General features: G+C 37.2%; 1 long non-coding RNA gene across 1 annotated transcript; it reads right to left on the bottom strand.

Annotated features, from left to right (window-relative positions):
* Positions 1-2,969: 2,969 nt before the first annotated feature.
* Positions 2,970-4,038, bottom strand: LOC114173968 (uncharacterized). Its single transcript, XR_003602650.2, has 2 exons — positions 3,620-4,038; positions 2,970-3,548 (listed from the first exon to the last, which is right to left on the bottom strand). It is a non-coding gene; the product is annotated as an uncharacterized LOC114173968 (long non-coding RNA).
* Positions 4,039-17,026: the final 12,988 nt, after the last annotated feature.

Genomic DNA, 17,026 nt, shown 5'->3' with positions numbered 1-17,026 from the left:
TTAGGTATTCGTGCATGAAAGTTATTGTAGATTTATTATTTTCTACCGTGGGAGACTTGACCACCCTTTCTGTTACCCTACATTTGAACTTAAACCATCTCTAATGTTGGTTCTTATTATTATTTGCATTGGAGAGTAATGACATGATCTCCTTATGTAGTGTGATTTCTTCTACAAGAACATCGACAAAAGAGAATCCAAAAATTTGATGAAAAAAAATTGACAAGTATTAGTAGATATTTCAAACATAGTTGTGATGATTGACTTTAAATCATGTTTAGCAGATGATCTATTGAAGAACTCAATAAGATGATTAAATTGTTTGATAAAAGTAGTGTTGTCAAAACTCAGTTATGGCGGCATCATTGTGTAAATCAGTGATGGTTTTGTAGCTTGTTGTCATAAGAAGGTGGTGGCGATGCAAGTTTTCTATGGTGGCCGCTTTTTGCATAATAGGTGGTAGGCACATAACGACTATAAGAGAAAAGGTGGGCAACGAAGGGAAGAAAAAAAAGGCAACAATGTGAAGAAGAAAGATTGGTTGCGACATGGAGAAGAAGTGGGGCAGTGAAGAAGCCCAGCTAGGAGGGCAACAACCCTACCTAGGAGGGCAGTTGTGCATATAGCATAACCTTAATTGGATGGCAACTCATACCTACAAAGTTTAGAAAGCACAATTGATATTTTTAAAAATTAGGTTAACCTACCCAATAAAATTTATTTTACCCTAATACTCCTATAACCCTATCCACCTTATCTCTCTTCTTCTTCAACCTCACTATACTTCCCTTGCTACTTACCCTAGTTCGTTGTTGTCCACTGTAGTCCATTGTCACCTTCTTCCATCTGGCCACTAGTCACCCTTCATGTTTATGTATATTTTTTTTAAATTATCTATATCATATATTATATATCTTTTAATCCCATGTTTCCATCATAAATCGTTACGGTTTCCTCCATAACTTTATAAAGAATTTTTAGTTCTATGATATTTTTCGTTATCTGATATCGATAACATTGGATGGAAGGGAATAAAAGACTTTTTACTAGAGATTTTCTAATAGTGGTGAGATTAGGTAAATCGTCTATGTGTCCTATTATAATTGTCTTAAGTTTTTTGTTGAATAGTTTCTTGTTATTCCCTTAACTTGGGTTCTATATATAAAAATTGTTATAGGTATAATGATAAATTACATTGTGTTAGACTTTATACATAAAACCTTTTAATGTTAACAAAATACTTTCTTTCAATTTTATTCTTGTTTTTTGTTTGTTTGTGATTCTTGAGAACCCAATAATTGGAATTAATTATAAGGCAAGAAAAAAAGGTCAGGAAGTTTAGGTCATGGTTACCCAGTTTCTCAAGGAGAATGAATTTAGAAAGAATTTAGATGGAGGTCATTGATGCAATAAGGTTGTGATGATGTCCTAAAGGGTGACATAATAAGGTCGTGGACATGCTCGCGATATTTGCGAATAAAATATGCTATAAAGAGTATATGGGTATTTCAAACAGGTAATAGATAATTTAATATATGCTTATGAACGAGTTGAGTACGAGTGTCATAGTACCCATATCCAGGGGTATCATTACCTTTAAAAAATTAAAATTAAAAATTAATTTATATTTTATTAGGTTAAATTTAATTAAAATTTAGATTTAATTTATATTTTATTATGTTAAATTTAACTAAAATTAAAATTTAATTTATGTTTAATTTAATTTACATTATATTTTATAATTTTATAATTTTATTTAGATTTCATTTTAAAAATTTATACATTATTATTTTTTTAAATATTTGCGAGTATCCATGGATACTTGCAAGTTTTAAAAAACACGCAAGTATTTTTTTAACGGGTATCTGATAGGTACGAGATCGGTAATGGGTTAGGCTTTTTATTATGGGCTACATAGTGAGTAAGCACTATTCGTGTCTGATTCGACCGATTGCTATCCCTAGGTGAGATAAACATGTCAGCGTTTATCTTACTAGGAGAAGACAACGTGATCAATAAAGTCCAATAATTTAGTGTTTTTGTGGTAAGGCACTAAGAAAAGTTGCTAAAGAGAAAACTATTGCGTCGATGTGGGTGAAGCGCGAGTCATTGTATATGACTAAGTCTTTGGCAGACATACAATGTTTGAAGTAACATTTGTATTAATTCATGATGATCAAGTCAAGAATGATGGTGAAGCAGCTATAGAAGTTTAACAACATTCTAATTAACTTGGAGAACATTAAGGGAAAGCTTGAGGATGAGGATAAGGTTTTACTTTGTAATGCCCAACCTAAGACTTATGAACGACGTATGAACATTTTAAAGATTCTTTCCTATATTTGGAAAGGAGCAAACTATTACTTTGGAGGACATGAAAATCTTAATAAGTTTTTACATTTATTGTTTGAGATGTTATATTAGATTATTTGTATTTAAAGATTAAATTATCTAACAAATATTTTGCAAGTTAAGTTTTAAAGATTCCTCATTCTTTTAATTAGTTCAACTATGAGAGAAAAATTCTAACACCATGTTATTTTGATTGAGTGCTTAAATACAACAAACTTTAAAACATGGACAAGTTGAGTCTAATAGATGTTGTACAAATCATGAGTGCATGTACTTTGCTTGATAAACAACAGAGCACCATGAAGATTTTCACCAAGTCTATGTAACTTGGGGAGATAAGTATTGTCAGCTGATGAGTTCAAACTTTTTCCCTCATTTAATGTTTAAATTTGAGGATTTAATAGAATTTTTGTGCTTAAGGATTAATTTAATTAAGATTTGTGATTATTGGATTTATTGAGTACATAAGTTAAAGATTGCGTAAAAAATTGATTTTAGTTGCATAAAATATTATTAGATATTCTAACGTTTGTTAATGTAGCTGAAATTTCATTTGAGTCATTAAAAGTGTAGATTTGAAATATCCAAAGTTACAAAATAAGTCTAAAATCAGAAAATTCTGGAAAAAAATAATTCAGGAGCTAAATGCACCCCTAGTTTTTATTTTGCATTCTTCTCCTGCAAATGGATCACCTAAAAAAACCTGTTCTGCACCCCTAGTTTTTACTAAGTTGCACCCCTCCTACCACTTAAACTCCACTCAACCAAATCATGCCGTGTGAAAATCCTCCACTAATTAATCTATCAAAACACCTGATGACACATGTCATGATCCTCCACTCACTAAATTGACCGATCAGAGCTTGCCTCGTCACCATCTCCCAAATAGAAACCCTAATTTTTCTCCTCTCCCACCATCACCACGCCGGCAACCGCCATCTCCATGCCTGCACCATCACCGCCACCAAGCTGGAGTCCCACCCACCACTGCACTGCAGCACGCTTTCACGTTGACAGCCACCGCACCTGTTCGTCCACACAAAACCAACGCCACCAATGTCCCTGCACTTCGAGGTTCCGTAATCTGGTTCGTCGCAGATGCATATCTCTACCTTCTCCATCCACGAATCTTGTTGCGAGAAAGAAGTCGGACCACCATAGATCCACTACACCACGCAGCAGCAGCCAAAGCGAACCTATATGGCATCACACAACTGTTAGAAATCTTGCAACTCCATCATCGTTCGTGAACGCACACTACCTGCACCTGTGAGCCAGAGCACTCATGAATTAGACAGAAATCTGCAACCTCGCAGTTGTTCGAATCTCGCAACAGACCCACACACGAACAAGCAGCCTCCATCACCGTTGGAGCAGCCATTGATTCCTGCACCTGCACCGTGCCAGAATCCATCCACCACCATACTGCATCAATCTCGCAGTCGTCATTGCATCTGCACCTCCAACCAGCGAAAACCCTAATTTTAGAGAGAGAGAGGACGCCACGTGGTAGGCTCTCATAGGGAAGTCAACCGGTCAAAGGTGGTCAAACAGTCAATTTTGGTCAATATTGCGAAAATAGTCAAACAAGAGGGGTAGAATTAGAAATTGGAGAAAAATTAAGTTGCTAATTAGTTAAAAAAAAAGATAAAAGATTTTAGCAACAAATAAAGTCCAAGTCCAATCGAAGCCTATATAAAGAGATCCAAGGGAGCACACTCTCTGGTTTTGCAGCTACCATCCACCACCTCTCTCGTTCTTCCATTCCTTTTATGTTTTTTTTCTTCTTTCATTCATCATTTGTCATGTATTCCATCCAATCCATGGAGAGCTAAGCTTTAAAGGTTGATTCCACTGTAATTTTTTAACTAGATTCTGAGGTTAGATGAATTAATGTATTTGTTCTTTTGATTCTTGTTGAGATTTATTTTTCATCTATGTCTTTTTATTCTTAAATCTAGTAAAAGTAATGATTTATACATTATAGCAAGTTAGCAGCATAGTGTTAAATCTACATAACACAACAATCAAATGAGTCTAAGGGTTTTTTAAATTTTAATTAAGAAGTTACTTTGATTAATTTTTGAAACTTTTATATGATTGCATGAGTTTTTGCTAATAATTGAGAAGTTACTTTGATTAGAGGTAAAAACTTAGATTAGAATTAATCAAGAAGTTACTTTGATTGATTAACTTTTTACTAGATATAAGGGGTAAAAGAATAGACATGATTAAGACTAGTAATGTTTAATTGAGAAGTTACTTTGGTTAAATTTACTAGGATTAATCTTCAAAGTTCTTGCTTTTAATCGAGAAGTTACTTTGGTTAAAATTGAGGACGTCAACAAACTAATTAAGAAGTTACATTGATTAATTTGAAATCTTAAACAAGAAATAAAAAAACAATAATCTTTAGAAAACCAATGATGAATCCTATTTTGAAAAAGCAGTGAAATTGACCTATTTACTATTGCTATGTTTACAATCTTTTATTTGCGTGTCATTTATTCTTTGCACATCAAAATCCCATATTTTTATAATTACTAGTTTTAATTACATTTTTTATAAGAATCAAAAATTTGAAATCAATTCCGTATTCATTGAGAGACGATTCAGGGTTATATATCTTAACTCTAACTAGTTTGTTCACTACTAACTTGGCAATACTGAAGTTGCTAAAGTTAAGTAGTGGTAATTTGATCGCTTCACAACAGCGATATCACCAGCTATTAGAGTCGTTGCATCAAGAAGAGAAGAGAAGAGAAATTAATGTTTCATGAAACACTATGATGCACAAATATGATACGTTTATCGGATATGCCACGTATACGACACGTCGATATGTTTATTTTGAAAATAATAGGACACGACACGTGATAGATATGTGATATATAAATATTGAGAAGTGTACAATAATTCTTAAAAATATAATAAATATATGATTGTTATTATGTGAATCGAAATTAAAACTATATGACTAAAGTTGTCAATATAAAAAAATATAAATTGTTGTTATCATAAAAATACCACTACAAGAAAACTCTTAAATAATGACAAGTTTTAGTAACCAAAAATATGTTAGAGACCAATTTCCTAATTAGAAACCAATTTAAAGACCAATTATTTTGGTAGCTAATGTTAATGACCAATTTAGAAATCAATTATTTTGGTAGTCGTCAAAACCTTGGTAGCTAATGTTAGTGACCAATTTAGAAGTCAATTCATAATATAAACTATTTTAATTATTAATTTATAAACCAATTATAATTTGGTATAATTACTGATTTGGTACCCCAATTTTTTAGTTAAGTTCAATTTGGTCCTCATACTTTTGGTTTGTTCAATTTAGTACCCCAATTATCTAAAAAGATTCAATTTGGTCATCTCTGTTAAGTTGGAGTTAACATCGTGTCTGTACAGGACACGTGTCAAACCGTGAAATTTTTAACTTTTTTTTTTAATTTTCTTTTTAAATTTTTTTAAAATTTTTTTATAAAAATTTATAAACTGCCACATGTCAATTTACCGCCGTGCCACGTGGCAGCATACAATCATGACACATGACAGTGATAATATCTGTTTTCAATTTAGTCCTCTATTTAAATTTCTGGTTCAATTTAGTACCCCAATTTTTTAAAAAGATCCAATTTCGTCCTCTCCAATTTGAGACCAAATTAGTAAATAAACTTAATTACAATTTATGTATATGTAACATCCCTAAGGAATATTACTGATATTTAATAATTTAAAAATCCAATTTAAAATAAAGAACGCAATTAATAAAAACCATTTCCCAAAAACACAGGAAATTTAAAACTTTCATACATAAGCCATAAGACCAGGAGTCCATGATTCATATAACTGGAATAAAAGTCAACGGCTCCTGCCGGGTTTACATAATATTCTCAAAAAACAAAATAGTAAACATATACATATGTATTTACAAAACATCCTGATGAAGGCGTGACCACCTCCTTAGAAGCTCCCTTAAGAAGGATCACTAGAAGCATGTCTAGAGGGGAGTCTTCTATTCCATCACCTTTATCTTTGTTTTGCATTACTTTAGTTTGAATTCCCTAAGTTGGTTTCTAGTTGACTTATTTTGGTTGACTTGTTGACTTTGATCCAAAGTTGACCTTTGACCAATATTAGATTAACTTAAACCAACATGTTAATCCTTGTTTGTCTTGTTTTGTAGGTAATTAAGAGAAAGTAGAGCATGGCTAGGTGGCACTTGGTGATTGGAGCACTTGGATGAAGTGGAAGAGAGAGGAAAGCAAAAAGCATAAAGCAAAAGCAAAAGTAGACATGTACCTTGTCTCCTTTTGTCTTTGTGGTTTATGCCTTAGAATGTCACTTGGTCTCCTTCCTCTTTTGGCCTAGAATCCTCATGGGAATGCCTCCACCAATCATCTCCCTTCACTTGGCCAAGACTCACTCTCACATTAGGTTTAGGGTTTGCTAGTTAATCCTTTTTCATAATTTCCAAATTACCCAGACCATGACCTCATGGTCCGTCATGAGTCATATGCATGAACTAGATCTTGGGACTTCCATGTGCTCCCACGAAACTAACTCATTTGTGGTCCAACCCTATGAGCCTATCCTGCTCATAGTCCTGCCCTACAGACTCCTCGCCTGTAGTATAAACATCCAAGTCTCATACTTGGACCCTGGCACGCACGCAATCACCATACTATGGACTCTCGCCCAATAGTAGCCGAAGGGAACATCACAGTTCCTTGCCCATCGTGCGCCCGACACATGCAATCACCTTACCAAGGACTCATCGCCCATTGGTAGCCGACGGGAACTCAACCAGTTCCATGACCATCATGTGTCCAATCACCGAGCACATCCCAGACCCCTCTTGGACTTAGTCCTTCAAGCCCAAACATCACACCACATGCATATACAATCTATCCTTATGGTAAACAACCAAAACACACTCACAAACACATAGAAATACAATAGTTCACATAAACTCGCCCAAGATAAGCCCTCTGCTTCGCTTAGGCTAGTTCGCCTCGCCTGGGTGAGCTTTAAACAACCACAATTACACGTTATCTCGCTTAGGCAAGATTCCCTCACCTGAGCGAGTTGCACCATCGCTCAAAGCAACACCCTCCCCTCGCCTAGACGAGGAACCACTTAACCATGTCATTTCACATCGCGACCTCGCTCAGGCGAATGTCTCTCGCCTGAGCGAGACAAAGTCGCTCAAAACACCAATACTTCTCACTTGGGAGAGATATCGCGCTCAAAAGCGTCCAAGTTTCCTCGCGACCTCGCTTAGGCGAGCTGTCCCTCGCCTGAGCGAGACTAAGTCGCTCAACACCAAACCAAGGTCGCCTGGGCGAGCAGCGCGACCCAAACCAGACGTGAGGTTCTGCAACTCTCGCCTAGACGAGGTAGACTCGCTTGGGCGAGACTTGCAGAGTCCCCTCATTGTCACACACACATTTTACCCAAAACAAAGTTACATCATGCCCAAAATTGTACCACACACCAGTCAATCGATACCAACGTGATTATAATGGTAATTGCCATTCAGAATCATCCATTCCAACCCACTATACCACCAATTGCGAATATAAGACTAAAAGTATCCAAACCCTCATCCCACAACCTATTCCGCATACATAAACAAACGTCCAAATTCCATATACCTCCATTTTACAATCACAACACATATAATGCGAAAATTGACACCATTCAGAATTCAATCAAGAAGCAATAATCCAGAATCATAACACAAATATCAACTAATACACAACACATAGAGACAGCTCCCCTAACCTGGAGTGTGTGATCAAAATTGTGCAGATAGGATCCCTTGATTCAACAATCTCCTCTTGCTTCAGCTCTTGCCCTCAAACTCAGTTCACTCTCTCAAACTCGTGCTCCTCTCAAAAGCAAATTCCCAGCACTGCCAAAACCCTTCCATTTACCTAATATTTGGCTTTTATAAGTGCCTTTAAGGTGGGTATTAAAAATAAAACGAATTTGGCCTTTTAATTCCTCTTCAATGTTACTTAATTGGTAAATTCCCAACCCCCTTGGCTACCCCGTTCTGCTAGGCTTTTCTTTACCTCTTCACACTCATACCACAACTATTAGTTAACAAAAATAAAGCTTATTCTTTGCCCACAAAGGTTTAAACCCGTGACCTTCCACTCATAAGGCCAAAGCATAACCACCATGCCAAATCACATTTGATGATACTCACAAATCAACAATATCTTACAATACTAATCACATACTCATTCAGATCCTTAAAAATCAATAACAAAACAATCACACATAATTGACATACATCGGACTCGAACCCAACTCCTCTCACACAATCAAAGTACTCTCAACTACTTGAGCTAGCACTTTTCCACGTCACATTAAACAACAATTAATGCCATAAAGGCGGCTTCTACCCACATTTATTAATTAATTAATTTTCCCGGGTCTTACATTACCCCCACCTTTTAAAGTTTTCGTCCACGAAAATAAGACTTACCAGTAAAGAGATGAGGATAAGACTTCCTCATGAGGTCCTCCATCTCCCATGTCATCTCTTGAGTTGTCTCGTCCCAGAGAACCTTCACAGTCTGAATCTCCTTCCCTCTGAGCTGTTTGACTTGAGAATCTAGAATCCTCACTGGTCCAACTCCAAGAGTTAGGTTCTCACGTACCTGAACATCATCTTGCTCTAGCACATGAGTAGGATTTGCCACGTACTTCCTCAATTGTGATACGTGGAAAACATTGTGCAGGTTTCCCAAGTGAGGTGGCAATGCAATCTCATACGCCACCGGTCCAATTTGCCTCGTAATTTGATATGGACCGATGATTCAAGGGGTCAACTTCCTCGACTTCAATGCTCTCCCAATACCTGTTGTAGGTGTAACTCTGAGAAATACGTGGTCACCAGCCTCAAACTCGAGTGGCCTCCTTCTCTTATCTACGTAGGATTTCTGCCGACTTTAAGTTGCACGCATATGTTCCTGTATTACCCTTACCTTCTCAGTGCTTTGTTGTAAGAACTCTGGACCAAGTACCACAGCTTCCCCATCATGCTGCCAACACAAAGGTGTTCGACACCTCCTGCCATACAAGGCCTCGTACGGTGCCATCCCGATGCTGGAATGGTAGCTATTATTATAAGTGAACTCCACTAGTGGTAGCACATCACTCCAAGTCCCGAGGTGATCCAGAACACACGTTCTCAATAAGTCCTCCAAAGACTGTATGGTTCTCTCAGACTGGCCATCCGTCTGAGGATGATATGCCAAGCTCATCTTCAACTGAGTACCCAAAGTGTTCTGCAACGACTGCCAGAACCTCGAAGTAAACCTCAGATCTCTATCCGATATGATACTCTCAGGCACACCATGTAATCGGACTATCTCCCTGACGTACAACTCTGCCAGCTTATCTAGGGACATCTTCTGATTAATAGGTAGAAAGTGAGCGCACTTCGTCAGTTGATCCACTATTACCCATATAGAATCATGCCCCCTCACTGACCTCGGTAGATGAGTAACAAAATCCATGGAAATGCTGTCCCATTTCCACTGGGGAATCTCAAGAGGCTCCAACGTACCACCTGGTCTCTGATGCTCTATTTTCACTTTCTGACACACTAGACAATATGCCACATAGTCTGCCACATCAGTTTTCATACCAGTCCACCAAAAAGTCGCCTTCAAGTCCTTGTACATCTTAGTCATACCTGGGTGTATGCTAAGACGACTCTTATGCCCTTCATCCAAGAACATTTTCCTCAGTACCCGACTGCTGGGTATACACACCCTCTCTTTGAATCGCAGGATGCCATCTCTACCCATCCTGAAGTCTTTCCTCTTTTCTGTGCCCAACTCACTAATGATATGCTGCAATTCATGGTCCTTGCCCTGTTCCACCCGAACCTCATCCAAGAATTCATTAGTGATCCTCAACATGCTGCACCGTATGTGATCTGTCTCCATATCCAATCCCAGATTCATATGATGAAGGATTATGTTGTTCCTTTTTAAGATTATTGAATATGGTGTGAGTTGATTAAGAAAGCTAAGTGAAATCCCCACTGGACATTAAGATAGCAAGCTATCTAGATGTGAAGGTTCCTTTCACAAAGCTCAAGAGAAGAAGATGATGGGTTGATTCAAAACAAAAAGGAAATGGAAAGCACATAAACCATATAAAACCAAGAACAATTAAAGGAAGAAAAAAACATAAAATGGAAAGGAAAGAAATGGTAAAAATGTGAGAAGCACGCCACTACAAGGCTAGGCTAGAATCCATGGCATCCTTGAAGATGAGTGGATGTGTGCCGTCACTTGCTCTGCAAGATAAGGCTTAAAAGTATTCACTCCCAAGGGAGGAAACTCTCACAAATGGTTGAGACACAAGAGTGTTTTAACTTCAAAATGTTCAACCCTTTTACATGTCTAGGAGCACCCTTCATATAGAAGAGTTTAGGGGCCTTTAAGCAAATAAAAGATACCTAAGGATGTCTCTACAAAAACCTAACCCTAGCTTCTAGAAACTAGGTCAAATAAGGTTACAAAAAATGAGAGACAAAAGAGCTAATTATGGTGGTGCAAGGCTAATTTCGTTCTAGCACAAACGGAGACAAAGAATGTGTCTCATATGTCTCCAAAAAGTGGCCAAAGTGTGCTAAAAACAAAGGAGACCAAAGGTACATAGGTACACTTGCTTCATGCCTTTTACTTTATGCTTTATGCCTTTGCTTTACTCTCTCCTCCACATCATTTATGCTCCCCAATCACCATGCACCACCTAGCATTGCTTTCTTACTCCTAATTAACCTACAAAGCAAATAAACATAGATTAACATGTTGGCTTAAGTCAAGTCAACTATAGTCAACAAGTCAAACCTAGTCAAAGATCAACAAGTCAACTAAAGTTGATTCAACTAAGTCAACTTAGGGAATCAAAAATAACAAACACAAATGAAAGGGATGAAGGATTAGTGAACTTCCTTTCTAAACATGCTTAGTCTTCTTAAGCATGTGCCTCCATCCTTGGTTGGGGTCAATCCTTCATCATCCTCCTCTCCTTGGAGAGAATTTGACCACAAATTCTTTAAGCCTTTGTAGATGGAGCTTGACTTGATTTGGGGGAGGATTTGCGCCTCCCTTTTATGAGCTCTTATTCCATCCTTTCTAAGGGTATTACCCCTAGCCTTGGTTAGGCCATTTTTGTTTTCTAGACTACTCTTCCTCTCTTACTTGTGCTTTGGGCCTTCCTTTTTGGCTTGGGAAGAGAAGGAAGGGTGATGCACATCTTGCTTTGGAAGAATTTTTTTGTAGGCAAGTAACACCTTAGTGAAAGCTTACCCCTTTTGTTTTTCTTCTTTATCTTTTCTTATTATATTTCTATCCTTATTAACTTCTTGAGGTGATAGAGGTAGTAAAGTTGCTTTTTTTCCATTTTTGAAGAAAATGTATTGGTTGGTATGGCCATCATGTAAAGTTTGTTTATCAAATTGCCATGGCCTACCTAGTAAGATATGTGTGACTTCCATGGGAACAACATCACATAGCACCTCATCTTTGTAGCTTCCTATAGAGAAGTTAATTAGGACTTGTTTATTGACATCTATTTCTCCCTTTTTACTTATCCAAGCAAGCTTGTAGGGCTTAGCATGAGGAATGGTCTCTAAGCTAAGCTTTTCCACCAACCTTGTGCTAGCTACATTGGTACTACTTCCTCCATCAATAATTAGAGAGCAAACACATTTGTTAATTTTGCATCTAGATTGAAAAAATGTTTTCTCTTTGAGTTGGCTCAAGCTCACTTTGATCTTTACCTATCATGCGCCTTAATAACATAGGGTCTTTCTTAAAAATTTTAGTTTTACTAGAGGAAGAAGATTCTTTTGAAAGAGAATGGGGAGATGAATGTTCACTTTCAACATCATTACTCTTCTTTAAGATCATGGTCCTCTTGGTTGGGCAATTTAAAACAATGTGATTATAACCCAAACATTTAAAACATTTAATGGAACTTGATCTTGAAGAAGTGGAATGGTGAATGTGATCACTTGGAGACTTAGTTTTACTTGGTAGTTCTTGATGAGAGTTAGAAGGAAACTTATCATGTTTCTTTTTATCCTTTCCCTTCCATGAGTGACTAAAGTAGTGGTTGGGTGAGTAACACTTCTTTGTCCTTCTTTTTCTTTTCAATTGAATTTCAATCCCAAGGGCAAGTGTTAAAACATTTTCAAGAGTGGAGTACTCATACAACTCTACTTGGTCTTTTATGTCTCTCCTAAGACCACTCACAAATCTTTTTATTTTCTCTTTGTTAGTTTCTTTTATTTCAACCCTACGCATTTGACACTGTAATTCTTTAAAGTATTCACTCACACTCATAGGACCTTGGTGAAGCCTTTGGAGCTTCATAATAAGTTCCTTCCTATAGGAGGGAGGAACAAATCTAGCGCGCATAAGAGTTTTAATGTCCATCCAAGAAGCCGCGGGTGGCCCTTGGTCATAATTCTTACAAACTTTATGCCACCAAGAATTGGCATACTCCAAAGTCCTAAAACTACTAGATCAACTTGTGCTTGATCCTTTACATGATTTTTAATGAAAATTTGATCAACTTTAGCTTCCCAATCAAGGAAGATTTTGGGATCACTTCCACCATAGAACTTAGGAATCTTTGGATTTTGCTTATCTTGTGATGGGTTGCACCTAGAATGCCCTCTTTTCCTAGGATCTCTTTCTTTCTCCCTAGCTTCAAGCCTTTGAATGTGCTCTTGGATTCTTAGGTCACTTTGCTCCTTGTCTTTTCTCAATTGTTTAAAGGCCTCCTTCCTAGACAACTCCAAATCCCGAAGCAATCTCATCAATGTATTGTTTTTGTTTGGTGTAGGTGCATTTGATGAACTTGCCATGATTCCTACAACAAAAACACTCAAATCTGAGATAGAATAAATGGATTAGAGGTTAGACAACATGAAAACCGAGACCAAATCCAACCAAAATTGTAACCCAAGTGTTTAGATCACTCTCCCAAAGTAACAAGGCAAGGCAAGCACTCAAAATCCACCAAAGGAGTGAAGCAAACACTTTTAAAAACTTGTTCAAAACCTTTCAAATGCAAGACAAGTGATTCGGCCACAACATCCCAAGAGTTTCAAGAAAAAAAAACTACTAAGACATAACAAAGAACACCTAGTGACAAGCAAGAAAAACACAAAAACAAGAAAGTTTAACTTCTAAGGAAATTTTGTTTTAAAGACAAAACTTGAACAATACTAAAGCAATGAAAAACACTTTTAAAGACTCTATGGAAAGCATTTGAACAAGCCAAGATTATACCTCAAATTATGCATACACCAAGAAAGATCATAACCAAGTTAAAGCATGGAACTAATTTGCCAATATCACCCAAAATCCAAGTATAAAATTTGGTAGCATAACACCTAGTAAAAATGGCCAAATGGATTCACTAAGCAACACATTAGCTCTCGACCAAACTGTTTTTGGTCATGAAAATAATTTTTCTTTTCAAAACTAGGTACTTAAGATGATGAGAAGGATATTTTAGGGTGTCTTGAACACTTAGTTCCTTAAAAATTAGGTCAAAATCAATTTCAAGGAGCATGCTACAACAAAAGGCATAGATCTCATGCAATAGCTCAAATACTTAGAAACAAGAATAAGAAAACTCAAAGAAGCATATGACATATGACTCAAGCAAAAGTTAGACACATTTAAAGACTCAACATGACATACACAAAGACACAAACATGTAGCTATCATGCATTTAAACTCATGGATTTAAGGCTCAAAGACTAAGCATCCAAAGACATGTTATCCAACCACATTTAGGAGTAAGAAGAGTAACAAAAATAGTAGCCAAAATTGCCCAACATAACCTGAAAAACGTTGATTCGCGGTGATCTCGGCAGCTCTGACATTTGCAAGAAATAAAAAAATGAAGTATGAATATAACAAGAGAGCGGGGAGTTTTGTAAATCTATATACAAATAATCTACACCCCCTTTTTGATTTCATTAATTGAATTTCGTTTGTTGATTCGAGCTAAGTTCTATAAAAACACCTGCCTTTTTTGAAATATGCTGAACAGTTCCTGTAGGTTAAGCGCCCCTTGTCAAGGAAATGAAAGAATAACAGGAATATTGAAATAGGTTTAATTCTTTATAGGATCCACTTTCTGAAGATATCTTCCCTCTCTTTGGGGTCGAACATCCCTTAAATGCATTGGTTCTTTTTTTTGTTAGAAACTAGACTAACAAAGATTTCTTTTGACATCAAGAACGTAATTTTTGGATCACTGAGCAGGTGCAGTTTAATCTTTTAAAATCGTGAACAGTTTCTGCCAGCATTGTTTTTGTATGCAATGGAAGTGGATTTGAACCATACAAAGATAGTTACAACAAGACAAGGTTAGCACATGAAAAACACCATATTCAAGATAACCTAGGCTCTAGATACCAAATGATGAAGGATTATGTTGTTCCTTTTTAAGATTATTGAATATGGTGTGAGTTGATTAAGAAAGCTAAGTGAAATCCCCACTGGACATTAAGATAGCAAGCTATCTAGATGTGAAGGTTCCTTTCGCAAAGCTCAAGAGAAGAAGATGATGGGTTAATTCAAAACAAAAAGGAAATGGAAAGCACATAAACCATATAAAACCAAGAACAATTAAAGGAAGAAGAAAACATAAAATGGAAAGGAAAGAAATGGTAAAAATGTGAGAAGCACGCCACTACAAGGCTAGGCTAGAAGCCATGGCATCCTTGAAGATGAATGGATGTGTGCCGCCACTTGCTATGCAAGATAAGGCTTAAAAGTATTCACTCCCAAGGGAGGAAACTCTCACAAATGGTTAAGACACAAGAGTGTTTTAACTTCAAAATGTTCAACCCTTTACATGTCTAGGAACACCCTTTATATAGAAGAGTTTAGGGGCCTTTAAGCAAATAAAAGATACCTAAGGATGTCTCTACAAAAACCTAACCCTAGCTTCTAGAAACTAGGTCAAATAAGGTTACAAAAAATGAGAGACAAAAGAGCTAATTATGGTGGTGCAAGGCTACTTTCGTTCTAGCACAAAAAGAGACAAAAAATGTGTTTCATATGTCTCCAAAAAGTGGCCAAAGTGTGCTAAAAACAAAGGAGACCAAAGGTACATAGGTACACTTGCTTCATGCCTTTTACTTTATGTTTTATGCCTTTGCTTTACTCTCTCCTCCACATCATTTATGCTCCCCAATCACCATGCGCCACCTAGCATTGCTTTCTTACTCCTAATTAACCTACAAAGCAAATAAACATAGATTAGCATGTTGGCTTAAGTCAAGTCAACTATAGTCAACAAGTCAAACCTAATCAAAGGTCAACAAGTCAACTAAAGTTGATTCAACTAAGTCAACTTAGAGAATCAAAAATAACAAACACAAATGAAAGGGATGAAGGATTAGTGAACTTCCTTTCTAAACATGCTTAGTCTTCTTAAGCATGTGCCTCCATCCTTGGTTGGGGTCAATCCTTCATCATCATATCTCGCAGCTTCTCGATTAACTCCAACTCCTTAATCATCATGGCCGACACATGAGATTTCTTCCTGCTCAAAGCGTCTCCTACAACATTAGCCTTACCAGGGTGGTATAATAACTCAAAGTCGTAGTCCTTCAGGTATTCCATCCACCACCTCTACCTCATATTCAATTCCTTCTGATCAAACAAGTATTTCAAGCTCTTGTGATCACTGAATACATGAAATTGTGCCCCATACAAGTAGTGTCTCCATGTTTTGAGGGCAAAAACTCATCGCCGCCAATTCTAAATCATGTGCAGGATAGTTTTTCTCATGCACCTTCAGCTGACGAGATGCATAAGCAATGGGTCGTTTCTCCTGCATCAACACACAACCCAGACCCTGGTTTGAAGCATCACAGTATACCTCAAACGTCTTGGCAGGGTCAGGAATAGCTAATATGGGTGCAGTGGTCAATCTCCTCTTCATATCCTCGAAACAGACCTCACACTCGTTTGTCCAAGAGAAAGGCTGGTCCTTCTTAGTGAGTTGAGTTAAGGAACTCACCAGCTTGGAGAACCCCTCCACAAACCGTCTATAATAACCTGCCAAGCCCAAGAAACTCCTCACCTCAGTCACAATCTGTGGCCTTTCCCACTTCACCACTGTTTCAATCTTTGCTAGATCCACTGCTATACCTTGGGCTGAGATGACATGACCCAAAAACTGTACCTCATCCAGCCAAAACTCACACTTTGACAGCTTCCCACAAAGTTTATACTCTCTAAGAATTCCCAGCACCACTCTCAGATGATCTGCATGTACATCCCAACTTTCAGAGTATATCAGTATGTCATCAATGAACATGACAACAAACTGATCCAGGTACGGCCAGAATATCCTGTTCATGTAGTCCATAAAGATAGCAGGAGCATTTGTCACCCTGAATGACATCACTACATACTCGTAATGCCCGTAGCGTGATCTGAACGCCGTCTTCTGCACATCCTCCGGTTTGACTAAGATCTGATGGTATCCAGACCTTAAGTCAATCTTAGAGAACACTGCGGCTCCCCTCAGTTGATCCAACAGATCATCTATCCTCAGCAGCGGATACTTATTCTTTATGGTCAGCTTA

This window comes from Vigna unguiculata, chromosome 2, assembly GCF_037176805.1.
Source record: "Vigna unguiculata cultivar grain cowpea cultivar isolate G323 ecotype 2 chromosome 2, ASM3717680v1, whole genome shotgun sequence".
Lineage (NCBI taxonomy): Eukaryota > Viridiplantae > Streptophyta > Magnoliopsida > Fabales > Fabaceae > Vigna > Vigna unguiculata.
This window is presented reverse-complemented; position numbering and strand designations above follow the sequence as displayed.